The sequence below is a fragment of the Papaver somniferum genome, chromosome 8 (assembly GCF_003573695.1).
Source record: "Papaver somniferum cultivar HN1 chromosome 8, ASM357369v1, whole genome shotgun sequence".
In the NCBI taxonomy this organism is placed as follows: domain Eukaryota; kingdom Viridiplantae; phylum Streptophyta; class Magnoliopsida; order Ranunculales; family Papaveraceae; genus Papaver; species Papaver somniferum.
Window position 1 is genome coordinate 72,833,317 of NC_039365.1, and position 6,000 is coordinate 72,839,316.

Here is a 6,000-nt window from a genome sequence, read left to right on the forward strand (position 1 = left end):
GATGCGAAATTTGAGGTAACAATCTTGTTAGTTAAATGTTTTCCTGTTTAAGAAAAGCCTGATTTTATTTCATATATTTATTGCTTTTGCTTAACAAAATTTCGGTAAATTGATGTTTTATTCCATTATTTGTGTATGGATGTGTGTGTGATTCAATTGGTTCCGGTTAATAAAAACTATTGTTATCTTGCTTTATTGTGTGGTATCAATTGTTTAGGCTTATAAAATTTCGGTGCAATTGCGGTGCTTTAATGTCTATGTTGTTTCAATTGCTTCCGGTTGAGGTGAGTAATTATGCAAGTTGATTTATTGGTTTGTATGAATTTTTTATGGCTTAATGAAAGAAAAGGTTTACGGGATGAATTGTTTAGTCCAATTCTATTCCGGATAAGAGAAACTAAGTTATCTTAGTTAGACTTATCAAAGTGGAGGTTTCGGTTATTCAAGTCTAATCGAATGCCTTAACAAAAAATGCTAGTTAACTAACCTAGTACTTGTCTTGTTTAAAATTTAAAGGTATAAGTTATATGGATAATTAGAACCTGATGATAAAAATAGATTTGTCTTTATTTTGGTCTTATCGAACAAGCGATTGTATTTGTACATCAGTTTAGCAAAGGAACTAAGGTGCTTGGTCGATTTTTGGTTTGCTAAACTATTAGGGAAAAATGCTTCGGGCAATTTTTTTCTCGGTAACATATCAAAATAAAATTACTTTGTAGTTTCGGTTTTGATATTGGTTATCAAAAATGGTGTGTGGAACCCTCGTGCTTAACTCTATAGGTTGCAAGTCTATTAAGATTTGTAAGATCCTTTTGGTTTGTCCTTCATTTTTTCTTTTCTTTGTCATTTTGTGACAAAAAGGGGAGAAATATATGGAGTAAACAAATGATACTGGTATTGATTTATATTGATTGGTATCACTAAGGGAAAGGACATTGGTGCTTAAACGTTTATTTAACGGAAGAGTAAAAGCATAGACTAAGGGGGAGTAGCATATCATATGATACTTGTAGATATATGGACTACAAAGGAATAACAAAGACGTGCGGATTGATAAGATCTACCTATATTACCTTTAGGGGGAGTATTAGCTTTGTTATTATAATGTCAACGTCGGCATTTAAGGATTGAATATATACAGGTTATTGTGTTGTTGAATTCGGGAATCAAGCGTATGTGTAATGAATTCTTGTAATTTGTTTATCCATATGATGTAAGATTTTTTCACTAAAATTTACAAAGGGGGAGATTGTTAGAGCATAGCTCCGTTGAACCCACCAAGCGTTGGTATGTCAAGTTTTGTTGTCATATTTTAGTGAGCCAAAACTCATTTAAGAGTCGCTTGATTATGTACTAGAGTCAACTTCGTATCGGTTAGCTTGAAAATATTAGGATATGAGACATTACAAGTATTGCGAAGACTTGAAGAAGTGAAGAAGTAAGGAGCTACAACGACAACATCATCCTTCCGCTTGAGGTTAGTGATATTTGACTTGAACTGTTTCATTCCCTAACGTATCTTTCAAGTCGTGCATATTGAAAACAAAACTGCGAAGCATGAATGATTATACTCTAGTTAGACATAGTATTAAGGAATATAATACGAGGTTTATTGCTTAACCATTAAAATTTGTAGATAAGACATCGACATAATCGTTTGAATGCTGTTATGATTAGGTATAGGTATAAGGTGAAGATTTCATCCTAGGAAACAATGTTTTACATTTGTTTTAAGGAAATAAATTCATGAACTTGTTTTGTGAATCGAAAGAGAAATCGCCAGGCATTATTGGTATTGTTATTCATTGCATATCTTTTGAACTACCAATATGTGTGATTAGTATAACCTCTCATGACTTGTTTATGTTCTTGGTAAAACTATTCACAAAGGCTTGACTATTGTATTGGTATGACTTTTATTAGTGAAACCGATCTTAAGTAATCACTTGAGATGGTATGATCGATTTGGTGTTATTTTTATGACCTACTCTGGGTAAAGGGGAACTGATCCTAATAAGAGGTGCGATCTATCACAAAGGGGAATCGATCCTTGTATGAGGTGCAACAATTTTTTAGTAGAAAGGGGAACCGATCCTATGGACATGTGCAACACATTTTTAGGCAAAGAGGAACAGATCCTATGGACATGTGCATCAAGTACAAGTTAGATACCATATATATGTGAGGAACGGATCCTAGTACCTAGTCAACCGAATTTTGGTAACTAGCGTGACTATGCAAAGTACTCACATGGAGGTAGAACCGAAACTTGTTTTGGTAGAATCGTGAAACCCATGTTTGGTGATTGAGTGTTCTTGATCAATCATGTAGTTCTTGAAAGTCTGATGAACCAATTCTAAACTTGTTTGGAAGTGTGGCAAATCGGTTTCAATATTATAAGTATGAAAGAGGACTTACAAAGTAAAGATGTCGACGTACTTTGAACATGTGCAGTAACGCTTATCTTTAATAATTGTTCAAAGTTATTCCTTAATAGCTAAAGGAAGAAAATCCCGGATCGAATAAAATAAATTGAGAATCTTTTATTTAAGGTTTTTAATTTTGATTCTCAATTTATTTTTGGAAAATTAAAATTAGTAATGTGCATTTGCTAGTTGGAGATTTTATAAGAGATTTTCGGTCATTATTTTGGACAAAGCATTTCCAGGAATTATGGAAACCGAATCTGGAATATATTGCATATCTTGGGAATATTTTCGGTTTTGAAAATTCCTTGGTGTCCAAACTTCCTTGGTCTATAAATATCAAAGTTTGCATTTCGAGCAAACTAATCCTTAGAGACAGCAAAACTATCTCAGTTGTGCTGCTAGTGGTGAAGCCGCCTATTCGGAGAGGAGAGTAACCTAATTAGGCGAAATCTCTTACGGCCGCTCAGTTTAAAGACTTCTTTGGGATTGAGAAGCTCTATTAGTACCGTTGGTGGGAAACTAGATAATTGTGGTTTATCTTTTGTTTTCGATTGATTTGATTGACTAACGGTGGTTGAACTTTGATTGCACCTAGTTTGTTTATGCTTGAGAATCTTCTCTTCTGATATAAGACTCACTCAAACTAGATCGAAGTTTCGACAGGGACCTTTAGACTGTTTATAGATCTAAATACATCTTATGATAATCCATTGTTAATAGAGTCCGTTCCGTGCATGATTGATCACAAGAGATTCAAGTTGATTGTGTGCAGGTGTTTATTGAAGATCTAAGAATATTTGAAGACAAAGAAGACTTTGAAGATTTCTGATTTGGGTTCATAATATTTGGTGTGCACAATACTTGTTTCGGTAAAAGAGGATCCAACTATAATCGATTTATCCTTGTGGTAGATTAGATTGATTAGTTGTGTAGATCGGTACCAATACAGTTCTTTGTTATTATGAGTATTGATTGCAAAATCTTAACAATTACTTTGGTAGTTGATAATAAGATGGATCTAAGAACCTGACAAAGGAGTTTATTGAGATAAACAGAAGACCTTTCTGTCGAACTCATGCCACTTGGTTGAAAAGAGTTGATACCCAATAGATTTGTTGTTCTTTTACTGTTTGGAATACGAACCAAAGGAATTGTTCCAAGTACGTGACTTATTATAGGTCGGAGGCGTGGGAATACAGATGGAACTAGGTGAACTATAGGTTCAGTTGCTTGGTCTCAACTATACAAAGTTGGTTTGATTTTGTATAGCGGCTTAATCCTCAGAGCATTCAATTCTGGACAAAGTCCCGGGGTTTTTCTGCATTTGCGGTTTCCTCGTTAAAAAAATCTTGCTGTGTCATTTACTTTTATTTTCCGCAATTATAATTGTTGTTATTATAATTTAAAGTAAATTACACAAACTTTAATTCCTATTTACTTGATAAGTAATCCTATTGTGTTTGGATAAGTCCGAACCTTTTTATCAAGTAAACATACTTCGTTGTCGCATTGTCTCGATCTTGTATCCATAATCAATCACATAAGTTATCTTGTTGTCGTATTGTCTCGATCTCGTATCCATAGACGATCACATGAAATGTGAACCGATTTGTTGTATTGTCTCGACTCAGTCCATAGTCAATCACTTTCGGAGAAAGGACTCATAGGTGGAAAAGTTTTAGATTGAGGTATATTTGGGTACCCTAGTCTTTTCACAATTAATTAAAAAAAAAACAAAAATCATTTAAAATTAACGCAAAAGGTCATAAAAGAATTAATTGAATTTACTAGAAGTATGAATTTTAGCTTCCTCCATCATCCCAGTGGGGCTTAGCTCCTCATGTTGGAAACACTCTCAAAGATTTATTCATAGCTCAAATGGTGTTGACAAAGAAGAAAAAGAGAGAAAATAATTAGAACGGATAAACTGCAACGCTTAACTCTGTGTCACAATGAACGATAAAAACCAATTGTCTCAAACACTGTTAGACTACCGCTGGAACAACAATGTTTATACCGAGAAAAGGCGACGGTTTATTAACGACGTTCTTCAACAGGTTTTGTTCTTCGAGTTCATCTTCTCTGCAGCAGCAGAGAAGTTTCTGCAACTTTTTTTTCTTAACATTGTGGCCTCCCCAATCACTCGATAATCTTTCTACAAACTCCGTAACACCTTTATACACTCACAAGACCAAGAAATCTCCAAAATCTCTCGTAATTACTCACCTTTCCTTTTTCTGCAGGTCATAGGAAATAATTCCCTAATTTTACTCCTTCACGCGTCTGTTGGTAGTTAGCACGCTCCAATCTCGTGGAAAACAAGTAGTACAACGAGTTTAGGTATCTGCAGCACATGAAATCTATAAGGTCTTCTTGTGGTTAATTTATTCGAGTTTACTGGATACAAATCCATGTGATTTGTTAATGTCCAAATAAATCCTTCTTTTCTTGTAAAAGTAAGGTTACTCATATTGTTCTCTTGGGAATGACATCACATGGGGAAGAGTTATAAATTAAACTTGTGCTTAATTTCCATATCTTTGTAAGAAGTGCGGTTGTGGAATATTGTAAGAGTTATCTTGTATCTTTATAAACTCCTTGATGAATACACTAAGTTTTGACTATGTCAAATCATCGAAACAAAGTTTATATGCTCTCTTTTATTCATGAATTATCTCTTTGAGAATTTCATTATGATCTCGTAGTTTTTGTACCTTTGCCAATTTATATTGACAAAAAGGGGGAGAATTATTTGGTAGTTCACACTACATACATATGGTTTACGGATCATTATGTAAGGGAGAGTGGTTTTCATTGTAAGACTGAAGTATTGACTAAGGGGGAGTGCTACATATCACCATAGTATTATTTCAAAGTTATGATGCAATTGGACTTTGATTCTGTATAATAATACTACGACACTATATAACAATGATTCAGAACATATGTTTTCTTATTGTTATGGCTAGGTATCTTCAACCACAATGATGATGAGTTGAACACGTTCAGAATCGCTGGAGTACTTGGATAACGAGGAATTCAAGGAATGTTGAAGAGCCAAGGAAATCAAGCATGATGGATGAGAAGCTGCAAAGTTTATTTATTTTGTAATCCATATGTAGAGCACTGCTCGGTCGAACTCGCAACCGTTGCTATCTCAAGCTTGTTTTTCAAGTTTAGCTTATCAAAACTATATACTTGATTTCTAGTCTACTTATAGCTATGTCTCGGATTAGTATAGAATGTGTAGTTGAGCTTTAGACTTCGCGGTGTTCAAGACGAAGCTCTTCTGAGGAGCTTGGAGAAACTTCATCAACAAAAGGTTTGTGGAGACTAAAACTTATCTATCACTCATAAGTATATTATATTATATCTTCTAATGAGACTAAGTCGTATAACTATATAGACTTTTACATTATACACATTTGATATTTCGAGCTGAGTTTATCTTGCTTATCTATTTCTCAAAATATGTGTTGGAAGCTTTTTGTTTTAACTATGTTCATCATATTCTTGACGAGCTTAGTTGGAAACAATTTATTTGTTGTAAAATAAATGTTCAGTCAAA